Consider the following 26464-nt stretch of genomic DNA (forward strand, 5'->3'; position numbering starts at 1 on the left):
TGGCAAGTATTTCCGAGCACACTAAGGGAAGAAAGGCTTGCAACGCGAAGTGCATGCCAAGTCAAGTAATAATGTTGGAAGAAATGACAGTATACAAATATGCAGATGCATTTACTGTACGAAAAGAGCATGCGGTGCGTGTTGGGGCAGGGGGTGGACACAGCGAAGGACAATACCTGTCTTTCTATTATTTAAATTTGTGTTCTTGATTACTTCGCAGCTCTGCAGACCTCCGCCACCCGCACACACCCAGACCTACAAGACGCCCCACATAAATTTCCTCCTGGCATTGAGAATACTGAGAAGCAAGATACTGCTGACTCACCGCCTGCTTTCATCCTCCACGTCCCCACGCAATGCACACACACACACACACACACACACACACACACACACACACACACACACACACACACACACACACACTCAGACACTACATTGCCTGAGAGTCTGTTTATGAGCAAAGAGATCAGAAAAAAAAACTCAAAAGAAATTAGGAAATTAGAACCACCTGAAGATTGCACTGCTTGAGCCTCTCTCTCTCTCTCTCTCTCTCTCTCTCTCTCTCTCTCTCTCTCTCTCTCTCTCTCTCAACTTTCGCTTCCTTACTCCACAGGTATCTCTTCACGTTTTTATTATATTCTTAGCTTCCCCTCCCTCCTCAACCCCCACTCCTCCCTCCACCCCCTCCTTCTCTCTCAGGCCGCGGCACACATTCCTCCTCACCTTGATGAAATTTGTCTCAAAACAAGTCGTACCTTTTAGACGCGGGGCTTTTCTTCGCCTTTTACTCTTTCTTATTCCTAATGCTCTTCTTCTCTTGTGGCATGTATCATATAAGAGGATATTATTTCTCTCTCTCTCTCTCTCTCTCTCTCTCTCTCTCTCTCTCTCTCTCTCTCTCTCTCTCTCAATCGTCACATATCCACAACACACCATTTCTTTCTCTCCCCTCACTCACTTTATTCCTTGCGTCCTTCACTTCTCTCTTTCGCTTCCTCCTCCTCCTTCCCTCCCTTTCTGCATGCTTCTTGGCAGACTTGTGAAACGTGTTACAAAAAGACCGTAGAATAAAGCGGTGTGTGTGTGTGTGTGTGTGTGTGTGTGTGTGTGTGTGTGTGTGTGTGTGTGTGTGTGTGTGTGTGTGTGTGTGTGTGGATAAAAAAAAGGTGTTTCTGATCTGAGGGGATAACTTATATGGTCTAATCCCACTCCCTCTCTCCTCCTCTTCCATCTTCATCTCCTCCTCCTCTTACTTTTACTACTCTCCCTATTTCTCTTCACTCCTTCTATTAGGTGATACTGGTGACGAAGAGACCGGCAGGTGAGAGAGAGAGAGAGAGAGAGAGAGAGAGAGAGAGAGAGAGAGAGAGAGAGAGAGAGAGAGAGAGAGAGAGAGAGAGAGAGAGAGAGAGAGAGAGAGAGAGAGAGAGAGAGAATACTAGTGAATCTTCCCACCAATTTTCTTCATTTTGTGTGTGAAACCATAATTTGTGAGAGATGTTTTCATGTCTCGGTTGTGAGAGGCTGGGGAGGAAGGAGAAAAGAAGGAAGGAACGAAGGAAGGAAAGAAGGAAGAAAGATAGGAAGGAAGGAAGGAAGGAAGGGAAAAATGCGAGTGTTTAGCGTTTGATCCAATGTGAGTGAGTGGTGAGCGGAGGCATGAATGAGACGGCAGGGTTTATTTTACACACACGTGAATGCCTTACTCCAACTTTTACACCTCTATTTTTCCTGCCTCGTCCTCTTGCTCCCTACCTGCTCTGCTCTCACCCCTTTCCATCGCTTCTATTTTCCTGGCTCAATTTGCTCCTCCATCTCTCTCCCTCGCTCTCGCTCTCTCCTTCCTTTCCTCCCTTGCTTCCTCCACTTCCTTAACTCTCACTCCTCCCAACAGTGATCTCTCTGCTTCCCGTGCACCTCATCTTCCCTTGCCACCACCTGCTTTGTATTAATTCCATGCCACTGAAAGGATGCAGCGCTGCTCTCCCTCCTCATGGCCGGGGAGAGGAGAGACAAGAGGCAGAGAAAGAGAAATAATGGAGAATCGATGATGCTTTACGACTCACGTTATTCTCACACGCGGGTCCTCAAAGGGAACTCTCCTTAAAGTGGTGGTGGGAGCGAGGGGCGGGAGGAGGACCGGAGGGAGGGACGGAGGGAAGAGAGCGGGAGGCTGAGTGAGGTGTCCAAGTCACCAACACGAGAAAGGGACAAAGACCCGCCACGGCCACCGTCGCCTCTGTCCCTGAGGCTAAAACAAAGCGAAATGCACTTTCCGTCACAGCGTGCGAGGCCAGACTACGGCTACCGGGACATGCCAGACCAAGAACGAGCCCATCTCAGGTCAACTTACAGGTCACGGCTGCGGAGGTGTCACCGACGGGCTGGTGGCAAAACTAGAGCACATGTGACCTCATGGGAAGTCACAACGACACTCAGGCAGGCCAGTGGTGGCGGAGACTGGGCCGACCGGCGCTGCTGGGCGGGCGACTAAACGCGGTTGGCTCAACGTCGAACTATCGCGACGGTGGAGGTAGGAGCGGCGCGTGCTCTCCCTCACACAGCCAAGTCAACACTGAACACGCCAGTGCTGCTGCTGCTGCTGCTGCTGCTGCTGCTACTACCACCCCCACCCCCACCACCACGACCACCACCACCACCACCGTTGTCGCCGCCGCCGCCACCGCTACCGCCGCCGCCGCCGCCGCCGCCGCCGCCGCCGCCGCCGCCGCCGCCGCCGCCGCTGCTGCTGCTGCTGTTGCCGTCGCGGTGCCCTGGGTGGCTACCTCTCTGATCCACCACCTTCTGCTCCTCCTCTTACTCCTCCTCCTCCTCCTCATGGCGGGTGTGCGTCAGGGAGACAAACAGCGACCTGAGTCCGCCCCTGGGTCCGCCCCTCGCCTACCCGCCGCCCATAAATCTCCCACGATGCAAAACATGAATTCCATCTCTTGTTGGAGTGTAGACGGTGTAGGCGCGAGGTGCTCACCGCCACCCGCAGGTTTCCCGGCATGTCACGCGAAGGCCGCCCCCCCCCCATCACCCACCCCACCCTACCCTCACGCCCGCCTTCCGCCTTCTCCGACGCTCAACTCGGAAACATAATCAAACTTGCCAACCTTTTCCGGCCTCAGCTCCAGCGGGCGAGTTTTAATTTTGGAGAACAAGGTGATGACGTCACGGCCTCGGGGCACGAGGGGCCAGCGGCGAGTCGCGGGGGAGGAGCGGCTTTGAATGACTGACGTGAGCGGCATGAAGACCAGCCGGGCCCTGCGAGCCCAACCGTGCCACCCCTGCCAGGCCTGACTTGCTGGAGGGGCAACGCGGCGCGAGGGAACGCGAAGGAGCAAGTTGATGGCACAGGAATGGGAAGAAACTGTTTATTATTATTATTATTATTATTATTATTATTATTATTATTATTGTAATCATCATAAACATAATTACTTTTATAACTACTTTTATTACTGTTATTAGTACTACTACTGCTGCTAGTGAAGCTACTATTTCTAATTCTACTGCTGTTGCTGCTACTACAACTATTACTGCTAGTAGTAGTAGTAGTAGTAGTAGTACCAGCAGCAACAGCAGCAGCAAGGATAATCATTACCGTCGTTTAAGTCTGACAAAGTAGCAAAGAAAAATTAAAGCCACGTCAGGAAAATTTTACATACGTAGTTTGGAGTCAGAGAAATAGTTTCATATTGTGTCTGCTTTCAAACGATTCCCCGAGGTCGTCGCGTGAGCCCCGCGTAGAATATTTACAACCATTTACATTCGACATTGGATTTGTCTCCGCGCTAGCTTGGGTGTGATGCTGCACCCTGCAATTACACGTATATCAGTGTGTGTGTGTGTGTGTGTGTGTGTGTGTGTGTGTGTGTGTGTGTGTGTGTGTGTGTGAGAGCGCGCGCGCGCGTGTGTGCAGGCGCGCGACCCAGTGCGCACTTGTGTGCCCGCACGCGCGGCCTAGATCGAACATCTGTACCACTAAAAAAATAAAATTCGATCCTTTTGGTCATGAGGAAGTATCCTGCGCAGGTGAGGCGAGACCAAACTCTCACTCTCACTCTCTCTCTCTCTCTCTCTCTCTCTCTCTCTCTCTCTCTCTCTCTCTGTTCCCGAGCCTTCTGTGCCCAGCCAGGATCCGCAGCACAAAGGACGCAAGGGCTACCGTGCGCGAGCCAGACGCAGGTTCCCCGCCGCCGCTGCCACCGCCGCCGCCGCCGCCACCCCCGTCGCTGCCTTCCACTGCCGCACACAAGGCGCCGCCACACGCACCCGCCACGCCGCTGCCCCAGAGCCAGGAGGATCTCCGCGGCCTGGCTCAGGACGCTGTCAGATCTGAGAATCAAAGCCGCCTTCGACCCTGATTACTCCACGCCGCCGCCGCCGCCGCGTCGCCGCTGCTGCAGCTGTTGTCGCCGCTTTGCTTTCCTCGTGCGCCGCCTCTCTTCTCTTCCTCTTCCTCCCTGTCGCCAGGTAGCGCGCCGCTCAGAGACGTGCGCCCTCACGCCCAAGGCCACGTGTACCTCCCCAGACACCTTGCTGGAGTGGTGCAGGGACAGGTAATGTACACGGTGATTGCCGTACTCATGTAACCTTAACCTTAACCCTTTCCTTCCCCAGCGGAGAGGTCTTGGCGTGGCGGCGAGGCAAGCACGCTATCGCCCTGGGAAACGAATGAGCCACGTGCCAGGGCCGGGGCTCTTCAAGCTTTCCAATCTGTGTGGGCAAAGTACAGGGCTGTTCAGTGTACGTGTAGCATAATGGGCGGCGGGAAGAACACAGGCCTTGGAACGTGCGGGAAATAGTGAATACTGAAAACATTATTAAGGTGGGAAAATGACTCGCTCTAAGCTCAAACGATCTTAATGGCAGGACAATAACATGGTGAAGCTGTTTACTCAGCGAACTAACCATTGATCACGCGTCTTAAAATGCGCCATCTACCTTAACCTCTTCTCGGACTTCACACTGAGTATAACGAAAGGCAGGAAAATGATTCACTATACATCTAAACCACGTGACTAACAAATATTTCTCTGCAGGCAAACCTAACAATCCGTCTCTTAAACGCTATGCACATCAATTACCACCCGTCCATAACCCAAGCCACCAACCATACCATTCTCAAAATATTCGAGGAAACAACGCCAAGAAACACACACACGTCCCTGAACCCCAGCAAGGCATCAGTAATACCTGCATTTCCCCGGAGACGGACGCCATTAGCCAAATGTGCTGGGAATTTATCGACAACGTTTGGAGAACCACAAAATTTGCCCTTAAAGAATCACGCCCACCTTGGCTTACGAGAGAGAGAGAGAGAGAGAGAGAGAGAGAGAGAGAGAGAGAGAGAGAGAGAGAGAGAGAGAGAGAGAGAGAGAGAGAGAGAGAGAGAGAGAGAGAGAGAGAGAGAGAGAGAGAGAGAGAGAGAGAGAGAGACTTTTTAATCTTTAGAAAACTGCACTATCGCCAAGCCACATTCTATATCAAGAGAAAGAGGTGCAAGGCCATAACATTGGATGAGAAAGAGAAAGACAATAGACGCTTGGGGAGGAAATAGACTCTCTCTCTCGTAGCAATGCCGAGTAAGGAACGTTTGTTTGTATCCTGAGAGTACAAGCTGATGCCCTGACGGAGGCGAGCTGTGAGGAGATAATCTGGAAGTGTCGGGAAATTTGCTAAGGAAATCTCATAACACTTCAAAGCTTCCGTTGCGATACTGTGCGCGATGTTCAGATCATTTCATTACATTTGGTTTCACTTTCAAATTTGTATAGTCTTAGCTTCCCAATAAGTTACATTTGGTCATTCATCCTAAAGCACTCAGTCACACTCGACACTCACCCTGTAAAATGTCACACTCGCACACTCACCCTAAAAACACACTCATTTACTCACTTTACAACCCTCAATCACTCTTCTTCTGTCACACTTACCCACTCACCCTGAACCACTCAAGGCGCCACTCCAAACCCGCCACTCTTTGCCATCACTAGGAAAACAAGAATTCCAGAAATGCTCTAACATTCAGGCGATGGATTTATTGCAGTCAAAATAATTAAAATCCGAAGCTACTGACGCCATGAGGGAAAAGGCAGGGAGGAGGAGGAGGAGGAAGAGCAGGAGGAGGAAGAAACGAGAAGGGTGCTGACAGGAGTAAGGGGAGGAGAATGAAAGGGAAGATAGTGAGGAGAGGAAGGATAAAGGAAGAAAATCGAGCGAGTGTAAGGGAGAGGACTGAAAGAAAAAAAATATTAACAAGGGTAAGAAAAGGGAGACAGAAAACTGATACGACTAATGGTTGAGAGAGAGAGAGAGAGAGAGAGAGAGAGAGAGAGAGAGAGAGAGAGAGAGAGAGAGAGAGAGAGAGAGAGAGAGAGAGAGAGAGAGAGAGAGAGAGAGAGAGAGAGAGAGAGAGAGAGAGAGAATACCTACAAAAATACACTAATAACAGAATAAAAAAAAAAGATGGTGGTAAGAAAAATAACATTAAAAAATACAGGAAAAACAGAAGAAATGAGATAAAGAAAATCAGCAAACACCAGGAGAAAAAAAAAAAAAAAACACAAGAATAACCACAGAGATACGCACACACACAAGACAAGACACAAAAAGCACTGCCAGACCGCCACTTAGCAACCTATACATTCCTTCCGCAACGCACATATTTCACTCCCATTCGCCCATCAATCAAAAAATTACGACTTTCCTCCACTTCCCTTTCCCAAAACAAAAGTTGCGCCGGCGAGGAATTTTAGCGGCGGTCGTACAACCCTCAAAAAATAAAATAAAAAATAAAATAAAAAAAGAGCTGGAAAACCTTATGAGGGAAAGTGAAATGGAGTTGTATCTTTAAGTCCTCCACGCCGTGACGACACATTGACCTCACCAACATTAACATTCAGGACCAAATTCTTCGTGGTGGAGGACAAAGAAGCCTGGACCGAACTCTCTAGACGCTTTCTCCTCCTCCTCCTCCTCCTCCTCCTCCTCCTCCTCCTCCTCCTCCTCCTCCTCCTTCTCCTCCTCCTCCTCCACTCACATGTTTTGGAAATGTTCGTGAAAGTTTTCAATCGAGACGCAATTTTTGGCTTTCCTTCACACTGTTTTGTGGTCATCAGTTCCTTCGTCAGCAGTCCCGCGTAGAGAGAGAGAGAGAGAGAGAGAGAGAGAGAGAGAGAGAGAGAGAGAGAGAGAGAGAGAGAGAGAGAGAGAGAGAGAGAGAGAGAGAGAGAGAGAGAGAGAGAGAGAGAGAGAGAGAGAGAGAGTTGGAGGGATGGAGGGAGAAGAAATGGGAGAGGAGGAAGAAATGAAGAAACGAAGATGAAGCTGAGAGGAAGAATAAATAGCAGTAGGTTAAAAGTTTTGATTTTTTATCCTAATTCTCTCCTCGTTCTTCGTTCCTCTTCCCATGTTTGTGTTTTCGCTTCTCCTTCATTCCTTCATTTTTGTTTTGTTTTGGGATTTCTTATCTTCTCCGCGGCAGGTCGTCTTCAGAGTTTTCGTTACTTTCCTCCTTTTACCACACCAAGAACCACCACAGCCAGCACCTTCATTACCACACCGTCTGCCACTACACCACCACCACACTAGTACATTATAGCTCGTCATAACACCACTCATAACATCAGCTCCCACCACACCAGTCACACCACCACCACACCAAGTTTACCTGCGCATTAAGTGTATTGATTTGGTCACCGATTTACTCAAGTTTTCATACTGGTACCACATCACACTTCACCACACACACACACCTCAACCACATCAGACCTGCACCACCGTTAACCACCACCACCATCTCAGTAATCGTTCACACCACAACACCTCATTAGAGAAGCCTTCACCACGAGCACAGAACACCAATACTATTCCAGAAAGCAACCACCAAAACAAACATCACCATCACCACCACTACCAACACAACCAAGCGAACAGATCAGGAAACGAACACTATTACCAACACTTCAAGCTCCATCACCATCACCACATCACCACCACAGCCAGCACTGAAACACCACAGCACCGCCACCACATCACACCACCACAACAACCAGCACAGAAACATCACATTATCACTACTGCCACCACCACCAGTAGAGAAACAATCACCTAGCATTACTTATATAATTAATTACCTCTATCATAGCCACAATTGTTCTAAAAAAGCCGCTTCGCTAATCCTGTTAATCCTCGTCGCTGGGCATTTTAAGGGGGAAGTGTAACACAAAGTCCGCCGTGACCCTTTAATATTTGATGGTTATTCCTTATACAGCGCTTATCTTCCTTATCAGTGAGCCCGGGCAGAGTGAGAGAAAATATATCACGGTCTCTGAATATACTGCTAAAAGGATGCGATAATTATGCGATGAATTGCATTAATAAATTCCATCAAATATGCAGGAAACTTATCGCCAATACGTTATTTTATGTGATTTGTTTCTAAAAAAAAAGATTTCATAAGTGCGACAATTTATTAATTTTGTTTATCTACCCGTGTATATTTATCGGTATTTACTCTGATTCGCATTGAGAGAGACGGACAAGGGACTCTAAAAATAAATGTATGTATGTGTGTTGAGGAGGGCAGTGACGAAAGTTGTAATAATAATAATAATAATAATAATAATAATAATAATAATAATAATAATAATAATAATAATAATAATAATAGAGATCTCCGAAACTGAAGATCATTTTATCGTTTCATCACATCACGTGTCGCATTACTTAGTGGTGTGTGGGGAGTGATGCACACAGACGACGCAGGAAGCAGCAGGAGTCAGGCAACGCACTCAGAGCTCAACCACCTAAACGGAGAGAGAAAAGACTCGCACTTGTTCTCTCATCACGAATATTGACCAAGGTGTTTTCTGTAAGACAGTCTCTGGCCAAGGCTTACAAAAGGGTAGATAAAAAAAAAATAAATAAAAATGCCCACTGAAGGTGCCAGTCCCCAAAGAGTAGAGCCAACAGGATTATCCAAAACTAGAGGTGTGCCTTGAAACTTCCTTCCTGAAGCCTTACTGAATTTGTCATACGAGTATCTTATGTAGACATTATAAAATACCAGACATAAATCAATACTATATCTGGTCATCACATTTACCAAGAATAGGAGAGAGAACATATTACTTGCGTCTCTCATTATAAACATGCAGAGAAAGAGATGGCAGGACCACTTTACGTGCCATGTAATACCAATATTCTAAAGAAAGAAATCATTATATATATATATATATATATATATATATATATATATATATATATATATATATATATATATATATATATATATATATATATATATATATATATATATAGTAGACAAGTTCACGAGTTATATACGAAGTAAACAGGGATACATCAGAGTTTTCTTCTTCATCTATTGCAACGTTTCACCTTCGCAGAAGTCATCATCAGGCTAAAAAGTAAAAGAGGATTCAGTATATCGCATAAAAAAAAAATAAATAAATAAATAAAACAATGGGTTATCATATTGGGATATCTTATTGTTATGTGTTTTATATTTTTGTTTTATGCAATATACTCAATGCTCTTTTACTTTTTAACCTGATGATGCTTTCTGCGAAGGTGAAACGTTCCAATAAATGAAGAAGAAACTCTGATGTATCCCTGTTCACCTCATATATATATATATATATATATATATATATATATATATATATATATATATATATATATATATATATATATATATATATATATATATATATATATATATTATCCTGTCACTACAATTTATCATCAGCAGAGATAACGGTGCCAGTAAACTCCCTTTACAAAATTACTGACAGAAAGACACAACGCTTACGTCTATTATGATGCGGAAAGAGATCACACACACACACACACACACACACACACACACACACACACACACACACACACACACACACACACACACACACACACACACACACACACACACACACAAATAAATAAATAAATATAAAGATAAATAAATAAATAAATACATAAATAAATAAACTGAATAAACGAAAATAACTAAAAATAAACAGTGTCAACCTGTCGCCACAGTCAATCAGTACTACCGATAAAGGCAATACTGAAAAAAACTCCCTTATTAAGATTATAGACAGTGACTGAACGCCTCACTCCATCATGATGCAGAACAGGATCACACTAAAAGAAAGAAAACAAATAAACAGCATCTACCTGTCACCACAATTTGTCGTCACTAAAGACAAACAAGACACCTGTTAACTCCTTTAATACAATCATGGACAGAGTGACTGAACGCTTATTTCCACATGATACAGAAAGAGATCACACTAAAGAAAACAAAAAGAGAAAGAAATAACCATTATCAAGTCACCACAACGTATCATATCAGCAGTGAAGATACTAGTTAACTATCTTATCAGAATTATAGACGGAGTGACAGCACATCACCTTGCACTTAGATTTACACACACTGAAGTATAAAAACACAAGCAGGAAGGCAATACATTAGATACATCAATATTTTCCTCTCTCAAGTCGTCCCCTCCGTCACGAGGAACACACCGGCGGCGGCGGCAGCGTTCGGGAGTAGCGAGTTTAATGTTCACCAATCAATAGACCACAGCACTGCGTTCCTGGAAGCTGATTGGCGGGCTAACAATGCATTTCTGCTCCACCGCTGCACAACATAAACACGAACGACAGCTCATGGATCCACAAAACGAAGGGCACCAAGTTTCTTCATATAAATACTGCACCTCAGGACTGATGCACTTCAAGCTAGTTCATGGCAATCGATGGGAATGTGTCTGCTGTAAATAGATCAGGAATTCCACTCACCGTCAATTCTTTTAATTTTCATACTCAAGAATAGGACTAGAAGTAACGGGTTTAAACATCATAGTTGCATAATTAAAAGAAAGCACTGAAAACAAGGGATAGGATGAAATTCGTTCTCAGATAGATACGTAATGACTCAAAAAAGACTCAGTTTTCAGTTGTTGTTGTTTTTTTTTGCGCAGAGTCAATAGAGAGCTTTCAATGAACAAAGATTACATCAATTTATGAATAGTGATGATAGGTGATACAAGTAGTTATGTCTTATTATACAAGGGCTGCCACGTGTGGGTCTGCTGGCCTCTTGCAGTTTCCCTTATTTTATTTTGTGCTTATGTTAGAAAATACTAAGGAGCGGAATTCTCAGTTAAAATTTAATAATGGTGCGTCTTAGGTGAACATTTAATAATACAGTTATTCGTAATACTGCAAAAAAAAAAAAAAGTCTCCTGTATTGCATCCTTCACAAAATACTACATAAAAATTCAGATCCATGTTACCATCAAAAAAAGAATTACAAGACCCAAGTATTTCTGGACAACAATACATCTAAGAACGGAAGCAAAATGGCTGCCATCAATCCGGAGCAAACTAATCACTGCTCACCATTACAGGCAGCGCGCAAAAACAAAATATGATTCCTGATACTACAAAACAGGTTGCAATTCTTCACTTTCCTTTTTTATCCACCTTGATATTTCCTCGCGTGCCCATCCCTCCAGAATATTTTTCCTGCCCTTCCCCATAACCATGAACGCTCCTCCCCATCACTTAAATTTTCCTTCCCATTTTCCCCCCTTTTTTCCCCTCCTCCCCAACCCGGAAGTTAGTTTTGCTTGGCGGCCGTTCAGCAATATCAGGGAGGGGAGAACGGGAGGGAGTAGGAGACAGGGATGGATGGCAGGGGAGAGCAGGCGAAGGAGGGATGGAACAGGAAAAGAAAAATGCAAGAAAAAATAAACAATGTGCCGATGAAACGAATGAACGAAAAAAAAAGAAAGAAATAAAGGTGGGAAGAAAAACTTAAATGGCAGAGAAGCAAAAGGTAAAAAGAAGACAAAACAAACCATGTATATTAGAAAAACAAGTAAAATGCAAACAAGTGATGAAAAAAAAAAATACAAGAATATAACCAATGGAAAAAAAATAAAACATCACACCAGAAACGAAGAAAAAAAAAAAAGAGAGATAAAGGATGGAGAAAAAAGAGAGGAAGAAAGATGAGACGAAATAAAAACAAATGGACGGATAAGAAAAAAGAAAAAAGAAAAAAAGAAAGCGTGGGTGAGGAAGGACGAGGGAGAGACTTGAGAGGAATACCAGAGAGCTGCGCCAAAAACTGAGAGGGTTGGTGACTATCCGGTGAGGTTCTCTGGGGACTAAGATTTTTACACTGATCTCTCTCTCTCTCTCTCTCTCTCTCTCTCTCTCTCTCTCTCTCTCTCTCTCTCTCTCTCCGTCCTTGTGAGCTTTTTCAACATTACCAAAATTAGGCAAACACAGTAGGCGCCTAACGACACCATTAACACTAAAACTATTTATTTCTCTCTTCCCAAACTGCGTCACATACCTGCATATTTTTGCCCCTTTTAGGCTTTCTTTAATTTTTCTCTCATTTATCCTCCTAATCGCCATATTCGTTTTTTCTAACGCGTCTGCTCCTCTTCCGCCTCCTCGTGTTATACATTTGCCCTGTGTAATCTTTCCCCCCTCCCCCCACTCAGGTGCCGGTGCTAGGAATGCTTGTGTTTATTCTGTCTTACCTGTGTGTGTGTGTGTGTGTGTGTGTGTGTGTGTGTGTGTGTGTGTGTGTGTGTGTGTGTGTGTGTGTGTGTAGCAGGAGGTAGGTTATACTAGCAAGGCTGGAGGTAGAAAGTGTTTGTGAAGGTGGTAAGGGTAGTAGTAGTAGTAGTAGTAGTAGTAGTAGTAGTAGTAGTAGTAGTAGTAGTAGTAGTAGTAGTAGTACAAATAGGTAATGAAAAAATACAATATAAACAAAGAAAAAGACATCACACCAGACACGGAAGAAAGAATAAAAAAAAGGATTGGTGGTGGTAGCATTAGTGGTGGTGGTGGTGGTGGTGGTAGTAATGGTGGTGGTGGTAGTATTCAGTATTCGCTAGGTGGTGAAAAGTAGTAAGATGAGGGGGCGTGTTTCTTATGTGTTCGCTTTCACACGTGAGATGGCACCACCTATCCTGCCCTCCTGCCCCCACCTGACCCCCTGACCCCCTGATCCATCTCGGCCTTACCAGCCCCGTAAGCCCCACGCTGCGGATCACCTTACCAACGTGTTAACAAAGGGTGGAGGACTGACACTAAAAAAGAATCAAGCTTAGTGATGATGGTAGTAGTAGTAGTAGTAATAGTAGTAGTAAGAGGGGAAGGAAGAATAAACGTACCAATATACATATAAATAGGAAACATTTGGAAAGTACCTACCAAACTATTGTACTACTAGAAGGACGAGGTAGAATGGAGGAGGAGGAGAAAGGGGGTAAGAGGAGGAGGAGGAGGAGGAGGAGGAGGAGGAGGAGGAGGAGGAGGAGGAGGAGGAGGAGGAGGAGGAGGGGGGTAAGAGGAGGAGGAAAACAACGCAAGCTTTGTTGTCGTGGAAACACTTTGTTAACAATTTCAATTCACGAGCATCAGGAGCATTTCGTCACGTGCATGTCAATTATGAACCGTTACTGTGAAACCTTTACAAAACTGGAGCATTACTTTAACAGAGAGAGAGAGAGAGAGAGAGAGAGAGAGAGAGAGAGAGAGAGAGAGAGAGAGAGAGAGAGAGAGAGAGAGAGAGAGAGAGAGAGAGAGAGAGAGAGAGAGAGAGAGAGAGAGAGAGAGAGAGAGAGAGAGAGAGAGAGAGACCTGAGACAGAAATACCTCGCCCAGATCCATTAAGAAAGAGGGACTAACGCTGAGACACTAAAGGGGAAAAAGACATAGAAGGCACCACAAGAGAGAGAGAGAGAGAGAGAGAGAGAGAGAGAGAGAGAGAGAGAGAGAGAGAGAGAGAGAGAGAGAGAGAGAGAGAGGGGAGAAGGTTCGGCCACACACTTCACAGGGCTCGCGAGGGTTAAGTGTTGCATGTTGAGGGCGCGTCACTCGCCTTATACTCGCCTATGCAAACTGGTGTGCCGCCTTGATTTGTTAGGTGAAGGCGAGGAGTGCTCAAGCTGAGAGGTCAACGAGGTCAGGGGTCAACAGTGGCTAGTGGCGGCAAGCAATAATAAAAAAAAAAACGTGTAAATGTTGAGCCGCAAAGATGAAGAGCAGAGAAAGAGAGAGAGAGAGAGAGAGAGAGAGAGAGAGAGAGAGAGAGAGAGAGAGAGAGAGAGAGAGAGAGAGAGAGAGAGAGAGAGAGAGAGAGAGAGAGAGAGAGAGATACACAAATGCAAGTAAAGGTATATATATACAGGTCTGAATAGCAACACTTGTGGAATAGTAAAGAAATACAGAGGTTTATACAAAGACCAGCAAGGGCGGAGGTACTGAACAATAACAGCAGGGACTAAATGATAAAGAAAGAGAGCGTGTTTGTTTTCGTCATGCAATATACATACAGTCCTTTCAGTCAAGAGCACAAGTGACTAGGACTGTGCGGGAAATCAATGGAGTCTACACAACTGACAAGCTCTTATTTTTTATTTTAACTTAACTTCCGGGAATAACAGAGAACTAACGACCAACATACATAACGCAAGCAAGATTTCGCGCGTGAAAACACACCCCGGGGAAATGCAAGAAATGTAATATATGAATTTATAAAAAGCTGACGAAATATCAAGAGCAACATAAATTTTTCAGCTAACACAACAAGAACATGCACACCGGGACGTGACGTGACGGACACCAACCCTCGCCATTCACGGCCACACAAGACCACCGCACAGCCCCTCAGAGTCCCATCGCCGCAGCCATTTATTTGCCGTCTGTCTATTCATTTAGCCAGGCACACATCAATCTCCCCTGCCCAGCCACCCAGTCTGTCTACCGCCTGCCTGGCCACCCGACCATCCTGCCGAGCAACCAAACGGGCAAGCAGAAAGCAAGACAGCTCGCCAAACAACCAGCTTGCCATCCTTCCAGCCAAAACCCATGCCAGACAACCAGACAGGCAGACAAGGAAGACAATTAACCAACTAGGCAGCAACACAGAAAACCATCCATTTAGCCAGTAAGCTAACCGGCCAAAGAGTTACGCTAGAGAGAAAGATTCGACCAGCAAATCGACCAGCCAACTAGGTAGTTTTCCAGACAAAGCAATCCGCCTACCTATACAATTAGTCAGTGTGTGTGTGTGTGTGTGTGTGTGTGTGTGTGTGTGTGTGTGTGTGTGTGTGTGTGTGTGTGTGTGTGTGTGTGTGTGTGTCCATCTCCTAGACCACCAGCCAGACAACAAACCAGCCAGTCATCCATCCAACCATCCAGCCAGCCAGCCATCCAGCCAGCCAACCATCCAGCCAGCCAACCAGCCATCCATCGTATCTTTCATCTCATCATCACTCTCCTCCTCGCAGCCAGGCCGTGTTCTTCAGCCAGGCCCGGGAACCTTCGCTATCAAGATAAACAACTCGAAGACCAAGTTTACCACCAAAGTAAACAATATTGCTTGTGGCCCGGAAGAAAGAAGCGGCGGAGGCGGTGTTGAAGTGGTGGTGGTTTTGCCGGGATGGTGTGTGTGTGTGTGTGTGTGTGTGTGTGTGTGTGTGTGTGTGTGTGTGTGTGTGTGTGTGTGTGTGTGTGTGTGTGTGCGCGCGCCTCTCAAAATAAATAAATGAATAAATAAATAAATTTCCGCATTTTATCTTTATTGGCACTCCTAAAGACACACACACACACACACACACACACACACACACACACACACACACACACACACACACAAAGACCCTCCCATTTTCCCTTTCCTCACTCCTCCCACACATTTTCCTTCCCTCTACACTCGTGCTTATTCATTTTTTTCTTCACCCTTTAGTACACAAGATTCCCTTTTCCCCTCACCACACAATCGGTATTATTTCTTTCCGTCCCGTCCCCACAGCCTCTTTCCCACCATCGCTGCCCTTTCCATTCTTCCCCTCCCGTCGTCTCGTCTCCTCACCACAATGCTACCAAAGAGGAGAGTCCCTGCGCTTTCAAAACTACCTTGAACTTACAAAATTTTCGTTTAACATACGCACTTACGTAGCTCAGGCCTGGAGAGGGGTAGGCGAGGGAAGAGAGAGAATGAGGGGCAACGGAGGGAAGAAGGGAGGGAAATAGTGGGTGACTGGATGAGAGAGGGAAGCAAGGATAGAATAAGGGAGAGGGAATGAGAGGGTGAGGTGATAAGGGAAGAATGGAGGAAGGGAAAGAGAGGGTCTATGAGGTAGGGAATGGAGGGAAAGAGAGGTGTAAGGGGATGAGGCGAGGCAACAGGGAAAAGGTGTACCTGTAGGAAGAGGAGAGGTGCAGGTGAGATGAGAAATGGGCGTGTATGCGGGCGTGGAAAGCGAAAAACTTAAATTAGCTGAGACTTAGTGTAAAGAAAGACTCAAAGGGTGGAATTTTTCTTTTCTGCATCACCCTTACTACACCCCCCCACCATCTCTCTCTCTCTCTCTCTCTCTCTCTCTCTCTCTCTCTCTCTCTCTCTCTCTCTCTCTCTCTCTCTCTCTCTCTGTCTCACCACCAACACCATCACCACCACCATACATACCACAAGCGACCACAAATTTCCCCTCTTCCCCTCTGAAACATTTCCTCCCCTACCCAATATAGCCCATTCCCCGTTCCTCCCCACTTTACCCCCCCTTGGCTTCTCTTCTTTCCGTCACCCCCGTCAACCACAAACGCTCGGATCAAGATGGAGGAGAAACAGACACGGAACTTGGAGCCAATCTGCGTTAAGTTTTAGACAAAGCTACATAGTTCTGTGGGCGCTTCGTCAGGCGGTGTCAGGAGGCGGCGGGAGAAGTGAGTGGCGCTATCTTCGGTGCTCTCCTGACACCCGCTAAAACCTCCTATTGCTTGGGTGTACTTGGATATGTGTGTTGGGGAGGGGGTAGTAGTAGTAGTAGTAGTAGTAGTAGTAGTAGTAGTAGTAGTAGTAGTAGTAGTAGTAGTAGTAGTAGTAAACTTACAAGAACAGGAAAATAAGAAAAAAAAAACCACAAGCAACAAGTAATGAACAAAAAACAGAATAATTAACGCCCTCCCACATCCCAGAAGCCGATAATTTGAGAGAGAGAGAGAGAGAGAGAGAGAGAGAGAGAGAGAGAGAGAGAGAGAGAGAGAGAGAGAGAGAGAGAGAGAGAGAGAGAGAGAGAGAGAGGAGGGCGAGAGTGTAGGCGAAGGAATGGCTCGGTAAAAATTCTATACAACGCTATAACCTGTCCATGGCGTGACGCGGGCCAACACCTAACGCGAGGAACAGCGCGGGTTACGGGACAATATCATTAGCATTATCAGGAATTAGCGGAGCGAACGACCCACGCAAATCTCTGTCCTAAAAACGAAAAAAAAAAAAAAAAAACTGTACAGAGAGAGAGAGAGAGAGAGAGAGAGAGAGAGAGAGAGAGAGAGAGAGAGAGAGAGAGAGAACTGTATTAGGTTTACCAAGTGAGATTACACTTCTACATCTGTAACCACTGCCCCGCCCCACCATGCTATGCCCCGCCCCGCCCCGCCAAGCCCAGAGTTTATCATAATTAATAAGTATTGGCTAATTAATTAAATCGAAATTGTTTGTGGAGTGGAGGGACGCAACCCACCACCAGTACCATTACGTGTGTTAAATAAATTTCCCCCGACCAGGAGGAGGAGGAGGAGGAGGAGAAGGGATGGGGGATGGGAATGGGAGGGAGGAAGAGAAATGGGAGGAGGGTTATAAGGAAAGAAGGAAAAAAAAAACGGTGGAATATAATAAAAAGTAAGAAGAGGAGGAACTCGTTTTAGCATAACCCGGATTTATGGTCAGGTTATAACACAGCCTCAATATTTCCAAAGTGGTTAAATACAGTCTTTTTTGGGCAGCATGACACTCCCCTTCCTCTCACTCTCCCTCTCCCTCCCCCTTCCTCTCACTCCCTCCTCCATTTGACCCTCACCCCTAACCTTCTCATCTCCCTCCTTCCCCCTCCCTCTTCCCTGCTCCGCCAGGTGATGAGAGGGAGGGTAATGAGGCAGGTGAGGGAGAGTGAGGGAGGGGTGGGGCAGGACACACACCTCCCCACCTCCCTCACCACCTCCAGTCCTCCTAAAGACGAATGAGTTTCGGGTTTTCATTTTCTTTTTGTGTGAAAATGACGCCCACTACCAAGAGTTTTCCTGTTTCCGGTTTCCTTAACAATCTACTCTTTCCTTATTTTTTCCGTCCTATTTTTCCCCGTGCTGTCTGTAAGGACTGTGTTTTCATTCTTATATTATATTCCAATTTTATAAACTTCCATGCATTTTTCCCCTTTTCATTATGATAATGAGCGAGGCCTTATTAAATATTTCTGCGTTTAGTATCATCCGCAAATATTATTTTTTCTAAACTAATAACCTGAATTACATGCACCCGAGCACGCACACACGCACGCGCACGCCCACACACACACACACACACACACACACACACACACACACACACACACACACATCACATAATACGTTCACAGGGACGAGGCCTGGCATGGGAATGTATATGAATATTTTTTTTTAATTAATCGATTAGTAATTACGAAAATTTATTTACACACACACACACACACACACACACACACACACACACACACATTTGCATCATATGTATACAGGTAAATGTGCTTTTCTCACCAAACGTGTGTTTTAACAAGCTGTGACGTTAATGTTTTCACTGAAGAGATTAATCATACATGTTACAAAATCTGAGAGAGAGAGAGAGAGAGAGAGAGAGAGAGAGAGAGAGAGAGAGAGAGAGAGAGAGAGAGAGAGAGAGAGAGAGAGAGAGAGAGAGAGAGAGAGAGAGAGAGAGAGAGAGAGAGAGAGAGAGAGAGAGAGAGAGAGAGAGAGAGAGAGAGAGAGAGAGAGAGAGAGAGAGAGAGAGAGAGACCTATATACCTGTGTCACCTGTTGAAAGCGTGCGGGTGATTTGCTCAATAAACCATGACGTCTCACATTTTCCTGTTTACAAAGAGTTGATCAACCCGTGTGAAAAAGACAGGGGAGGAGGAAAAAGAAAGGAGGAGGAGGAGGAGGAGGAGGAGGAGGAGGAGGAGGAGGAGGAGGAGGAGGAGGAGGAGGAGGAGGAGGATGCTCGTTACTAAAGAGTCGTTGAGTTTCCTGATAAATTTGATAGCCAGTTACGTGCACACTTAATGGACGCCTCAGGACGAGAAACGTGACAGAGCAACAGACGCAGACACACACACACGAGACGCGGCCTTTAGTCAAGCCGACACCAGCGCACATAAAAATACAATATATAATCACAACCTCCACGTGCAAGTACAGGAAGGAAAGGACAGAGGAATAAAGTAAAACTCGTGGTACCATCTGCACCCAACGCGGCATGTGAGGCGAGAGACAAAACAAGAGGAAAAACACGAACCGGAGCCAAGACGCGGAAAACGTGAACCCTGCAAACTCCACGTGAAAATTTCTTTAGTCTTGCCTTCTCCCGGATCACCCAAAGAGCGCCTCCCCCGTCGACCCCGCCAGCGCCTCCCTCGGTCTCTCCACTCCCCGCCTCCCCCCGCTACGCCTCAAGCTGCCTATCGGGAGGACATCTTGGGGCCGGCAAGACAAGGCCCCTCAGTGCGCCCCGACGTGAAGGAAAGGGTAAAAGGGAGGCCGACACACAGCGTTCACTCCCTTTGATGGTGAACGCCGATACCACTATTTTAGCGACGCGGTGTGGGCGACGTGGTCCGCTGGGGTCTATTAAGTAATCGTATTATAAGAACGCTGTCATATGAGCTACATAAAGATGATTAAGCCATTTTTACACGGTCACATAAGAAATAATAATAATAATAATAATAATAATAATAATAATAATAATAATAATAATAATAATAATAATAATAAACTAAGCCTGCTTATGAAATGGCACGAGTTCAAGAGGCCAGAAGACCCGCCTCTTGAAAGGAGGAAAGAAGAAAACAAAAATGGTTTTACGTATAAGCCGAGATTACACAATTTTATGGAAGCCTGCAACCAGATTACCGTGCGGTCGACCCATACGTCTTCCCGTGGCCTCGCCGGCGGTCGAGAAAATGTCCTTGTGAAGTCAGAACCAAAGACGACGCTTATCACGCTCCCAGACGTCCCCATGCCGTGATGCGCCGCGACGCCTTGACCTTCCGCTGCTAATTCCAAGGAAGCGATCACAGTGACGGGGATTGCACTCCGTGGAGGTAAACACCGCGGCAAGAGCACCTGGCGCGGCGCCCACACCTCTATGAAAAACTGATAAAATCGTCTAATTAGTGCACACAGCTCAAGCCCCTGTCAGACCCTGCCGCCGCTCAGATGAAGGATCGACGCCCCGCTCTCAGCACCTGCTTCTGTACATTGCCTGGAGTTCACCTCGAACAAAACTCCATCCTTGGAGTGGTGCTTGAAGGTACACAAGGCGCAATGGTACACTGAAGCGCGAGGAGGTGCAGTACACAGTGCACCACAAAACAAACTGACGGAACCAGGAGAATGAACAGGAAAAGGCACTACAGAACGGTACGTTGCGCTTCACATCGGTGTGGTTCACTGTAAAAGGAAACGGTACGCAATAAAGCAGTGTGCGACAGGGAAATACTGGCAGGGTACATACGACGTCAAGGCACGGAGCAGGTGTTCAGGAGGCACGGTGCATGGCAGGTACGTGTGCGGCGAGGGAGCAGCATGAAAGGGTTACCCAATACGGAGAATCAGTCGACAAACCGTTTTTTTTTTGTTTTTGTTACAATTGACTATTTGTTGCTTCGGCGTTTGCTGTCTATCTGCGGCGTCGTGTCGCCTTTAACTCGCTGGACAACCGATACGACAAAAAGAGTAGATGAAAAAAATACACAAAATAAATGTAAAAATAAAATAAAAGCTGAATTGATAGTCGCGTACGTTCGGTAAGACTAAAGTGATATACAGATTCTCTACTGGTGTTTCAGAATCATACATAATGCACATACAAACAAAAAAATATATATGTACATCTTTCACTTCCCAATCACGTCATATATTTGTGGCATTTCAAGTCTTCATAACTTGACTTTAAGTGAAGATTCTGCCTTTTTTAATATAGATTAGCGTACAAACGATTACTGATAGTGAAGGAGCCTTGTCGCCACTCAATACACCAGCTGGATATGCTCCGTCACACAAATGCTCTTACGCTGTAAATTATGCGCTGTTTGATTCTCTTTACACCCTGAATGAAGCCAAGAGTGAGTGAGCTGCGTCCCCAAGTATTAGCGCTTTCATGCCACATCGATTTCATTATTCTCTAGACGTCATTAGAAAATTTTATCGACTACCGGATGATGCTCTTCGTTATCAAGGATTTATGAATCAAGTCACTCATTTAACACGATTTTATCCTATTTGCTGTAACATGACTAACTAAAAGGTGATGTAATGAGGTCTGGAGGCTGTGCGTGGAAGTGAATGGGTTCGGAGCGCTGTTAACCATTTCACAGCGCTAAGCAACAATTCACAGCAGCAAGAATATGTATGAAATCTTTATAACAACCTACGAAAAAGGAGGTGAAAAGAACAGATTTTGCAATTTCTAGTGCGCATAATGTTTGTAGGTGTAGAACAAGAACAAACGACTTAGTACTTAGTGAATGAAGAAAAATGTGCCAAATAGAAGGGAAAGGGTTAAAAGGCATTTTCAGCGCCACTACACCATTAACAAAGGCAATCTTCCCAGCATCTCACCTACCAGCATCTCACCTCCCCGTCTTCCTCATGTAACTTCCAGGTCTGAAAACTTGAGGAAGAATAAAGAGGATGTATTTTCTCTCCTTCTCTCACCTCTACATCCTCTCCCTCCTCCAGCGACTCCAGGCTTCTAAAGGGACGAGGAGTGCTCACTTTTCTGCTTTTTACGCTCATCTTCCTCCCAGTGGCGGGTCTCCTCGCCTCTGCTGGGCCTCACACGCCTAAGCACTTCTCACTGCACGGGAGATGATGACTTTATTTAACTTTTTCCCTCCAGTGTTCTCAGCCGCAGCGCCTCTTTGCACCATGACATCCAAACCTAAACGCTTCTCAAAGAGGCGGTGCGACCCACTTTCGTTTTTATATTTTTCTATCCTGTTCGATCCGTCTGTTCACGAGCACAACAGACCAAAACAGCTCGGTATATACGTGCGGCGAGGTACTTTATCTCCGACGAGTATAAAGGCGAAAACAGCCTCGCAGCCCCAGCCGTGTGTCTCCCTCGAATTACGGCTAAAAACAACGCCATGAGCGGACCCACGGGCGCCCAGACCCACGCCGCCGATGCCTCACGAAAAACAACCGTGGCAGAATAAAAAAAAAAAAAAAAAATAAGGAAGTGGAAAGAAAGAGATGGAAAGGGACAATGCGAAAATGAATTGCACTGAATACTGCAACACAAACAAAAAAACAAGCACAAAAAAGAAAGACGAATGCACTTTTAAAGCATCACAACAACAACAACAACAACAACAACAACAACAACAACAACAACAATGTCAAGCATACCACCACCACCACCACCATCATTTCAAAACAACAACAACGGAGAGAGAGAGAGAGAGAGAGAGAGAGAGAGAGAGAGAGAGAGAGAGAGAGAGAGAGAGAGAGAGAGAGAGAGAGAGAGAGAGAGAGAGAGAGAGAGAGAGAGAGAGAGAGAGAGAGAGAGAGAGAGAGAGAGAGAGAGAGAGAGAGAGAGAGAGAGAGAGAGAGAGAGAGAGAGAGAGGGGTTTCTCACAACCCTCACCCCTCCTCTCCGGCCAGTGCCCTGCAGCTGGCGTGCTAGGGCGGCGGTGGCTTCGATGGTGGCGACGCAAAAGTAGGAGAAACTTACAGAAGAAAACAATAAACTTATTTTCGTGCTTATCAATTATTCTCATGGCGCCCATCTTCCGTTTTCTTTCTTGTCATTGTTTCTGAATGTAAGCTCCACTTCCCGAGAAAACGCTAAAAATTCCTGACTGAGGAAGGAAGGAAGGAAGGAAGGAAGGAAGGAAGGAAGGAGGGAAGGAAGGAAGGAGGGAAGGAAAGGCAGAAGAAAAGAAAGGATAAAATACATGCATGAAGATTAGATTTCGGGATTATATTGTCTTAGTAATGTTTCCACGTCGTTCGCCTTCAGGAGACTTGGCTACCTGCGAGGCGGTGGGCTGCTCCTGCCGCCGCCACGCGCGTCACGGTTATTATTGTAACGCGGCCGCCGTATATTTAACTCCGGGATATGTGGCGGCTGTCAACTTTTCGTGTTGTTTCTGTTTGTTGGCTGATAGTTGTTGATAATTCCAAGACTGATAACCACACACACACACACACACCTACCTACCCACCCACACACACACACACACACACACACACACACACACAGCCTACAGCCCACGTCAATCATGTACACGGGCCGCTCTCAGTATCGCCGCCAGCTACACTCCATCTCTGTGTGGTCGGCGCACAACACGCTGCCTGAATAAAAGGGAGAATATAAAAGTACTACCTCGCACGGCAGAGAGTAACTGATGCAAGCCGCCCCGAAGGGAGACGCGGCCGCCGCCACACTGGCCACCGCCACACGCCCGCCACACTGCTGCAGGAACGCTGGAACATGCACGAACACCACATCATCACCATACTACTACCACACTACCACATCGCAACATCACATAATTACAGCCTTCATGCCACTCCATGTTAGAACGTCACTCATCCACGCACCACCACACCACTACCACGCCGCCGCGCACACAAGGAACCCCTCTGCCACAACGTTCATCATCGCGGCGCCCACACCATACCACCATCCCAACAACCATCACTGTCACTCCTCCCATAGCTCACAAAATTTCACAGCACCCGCCATAACTTTAAAAAAAAAAATGTAGCGTCCTTTTTCAATACACCACCACCACCACCACCACCACCACTACCAGGACAGCACGGGCGCCACACGAAGCATGGCAGGCAACACCAAAACAACGACTCCACCATCACCACTACCACCACGGGGCGATGCAGTGAGTGGAGGGAGATGGAGAGGGAGGGGGAGGGAGGAGGGGAGAGGGGAAGTGAGGGAAGGTGAGAGAGGGGAAGGAATCTCGTACAGGCGGCCACAACAACACTATTTTGCCTCACTCACTGCTGCCAGACATACACCACCTACATCACGGTTCTTACACCACCACCACTACCACCACCACCACCGGAAATATGGCGAACACGGCCGCTACCAACACCAACACCACCAACATCGTGCTTTCCCCCCTCTCCTCCTCCTCCTCCTCCTCCTCCTCTTATCTTCCCTTTCGTCAGACACGGTAAACAAATTCGGTATCTTTCCACCGGCGACAAATGAGGAGCAAATGGCAGGGGGAAGAGAAAGGCACTCTGTGGGGAGGTGGGGAGAAGGGCGAGGAGGCAGATGCAGGAGGGTAAGGGTGAGAGGGAGGGAAGGGATGGATGGGAAGCAGGAGCGAGATTAAAAGGACAGTAGATAGAGGAGAGAGAGAGAGAGAGAGAGAGAGAGAGAGAGAGAGAGAGAGAGAGAGAGAGAGAGAGAGAGAGAGAGAGAGAGAGAGACAGTCCGTCAAGAAGCAGGATAAGAAATCAAGTGAAAGCGAGGAGGGCGGGAGGTGAAGTAAGGGCGATAATGATGCGAGGTAATGCAAGGGAGGATGAGCGAAGGGGAGTGGCGGGCAGGAGTGACAGTCGGTGATAAGGGGAAGAGTCAAGGTGAGGGGAAATCAAGGGGAAGGAAAACAATCAGGGGCGGGAGCGTGTAGGGGTAAAGTCAAGCAGGGAGGGAGAAATGGAGTGTGAACAGTGCATCAGGCGGAGGTGTGAGTCAGGAGTGAGAGGGAAGGAAGGAAGGAACCGCGTCTCAAACTCATTAAAACCAACTCGCCAGCGAAATGAGTGTGATGGAGGGAGAACAAATCATCATCGGAGAACAAAGAGAGAAACAGTGAGAATGCGAGAGACAGAGATATAAAGAGGAGCGAGAGAAAGGGGTGCGGAGTGAATTAAAGTCAGATTTAAAAGAATGACCACACTCACTCTTCCCTCGTTTAGATAACTTCCGTGTAAATAATCCGGATGCTGGTGTGCTGAACCGGGAGATAAAGGCGAGGAGAGGAACGCATACACACTAACTACCAATACAGTACGTTATTAAATGTGCACCATTATCATACATAAGCGAGAGATCACGTCCTCCGCCAAGATAAAAGATAAAAGCATATTTTTTCATATAACTAGAAAAAAAAATAAAAAAATAAACAAGTAAAAGAATGTGGATCCCAATACACAGAACGAAGATCAAACTCGCTTCAACTGCATTTCAACTCTATGTTTTCGTCTCTTCCCGGAAATATTCGTACACCCTAACACACACACACACACACACACACACACACACACACACACACACAGGAGCGAGCAAGAAACAATTTGGTAATATACAAGTTAAATTATACATAAGACAGAAATGATTGTTGTTGGGGAAACATGAAAGACGAGAGACAGGGAAGCAGAAGGTATTGAGGAGGCGGGAGGAAGGGAGAAGAAAACAGGACGGAGGGAAGGAAACACGGGGAGAGAGGGGGTGAAGGGGAGAGAGAGAGAGAGAAGACATTTACAGGAGGGACGGAGGGAGAGAAGAAAACACCAGAGCGAGGAAAAAGAGGACAGGGAGGGATGGAGATGACACAAGGAGAAAGAAAGAGAAGGAAGGAGGGATGAAGGGGAGAAAACATAGATGGGAGGAAATAGAGAAGAAACTGGAGGAGGGAAAGATGAGGAAGGAGAAATGGGGGAAACACTGAAGAAGGAAGAAGATGAGGAGAAGGGAGGAGAGGAGCTACATATAAGAGGAGAGCGTGAGAGATGGAGGGGAGAAAACAAATTGGCAGAGTTACTCATATGTTGTGTGGCCTTACTGTGACTTATTTACTCCTGCTATCCGTCCATCAGTCTGACACTCAGCGGCTGTATTGGTGGCGCCGCTGATAGATTTATATAGCATGCTGGCCTCCCTGTCTGTCTGTCTATCTGTCTCTATCTGTGTGTCAGCTTTTCGCTATATTGTACAGCTTCTTTCCTTGTGTGTATGAGTCAGAGAGAGAGAGAGAGAGAGAGAGAGAGAGAGAGAGAGAGAGAGAGAGAGAGAGAGAGAGAGAGAGAGAGAGAGAGAGAGAGAGAAAGAGAATTTTTAGTTCAAGGCATAGTGTGGGTGTGTGGGAGGGTGGGTGGGTGGGGTTGTGTGCGCGCGCTCGTCAATGTATGCATGCCTGTACGCAATACTATATACTGAACTAAAGCTTTACACAATTCATATGGATTTGACGAGAGAGAGAGGGGAAAAAAAAGGTCGTAATTAAAATAGTGAGCCCCTGTATGTTAACCTCTGACTTGCAAATAGGAGGGACGGCACAAGTACGTTCCATATAACTTGTTTTTTGAGCCTAACATT

At 46.3% G+C, this 26464-nt stretch overlaps 1 protein-coding gene across 18 annotated transcripts in view; it reads right to left on the reverse strand.

The window, feature by feature from the left end:
* Positions 1–26464, reverse strand: part of LOC135114692 (heterogeneous nuclear ribonucleoprotein C-like) — a 337990-nt gene that overhangs the window by 274241 nt on the left and 37285 nt on the right. For 3 of the 18 annotated variants that reach the window (XM_064030597.1, XM_064030608.1, XM_064030594.1), the window contains exon 1: positions 2357–2633. The exons of 2 other annotated variants lie outside the window; for them this stretch is intronic. The gene's annotated coding sequence lies outside the window, so the exon portion shown is untranslated. Of the gene's footprint in view, positions 1–2356; positions 2644–26464 lie in introns of those variants that run through there. 13 more of the 18 variants (XM_064030593.1, XM_064030601.1, XM_064030606.1 and 10 more) reach the window with 10 other exon arrangements.

The sequence above is a fragment of the Scylla paramamosain genome, chromosome 28 (genome assembly GCF_035594125.1).
Source record: "Scylla paramamosain isolate STU-SP2022 chromosome 28, ASM3559412v1, whole genome shotgun sequence".
In the NCBI taxonomy this organism is placed as follows: domain Eukaryota; kingdom Metazoa; phylum Arthropoda; class Malacostraca; order Decapoda; family Portunidae; genus Scylla; species Scylla paramamosain.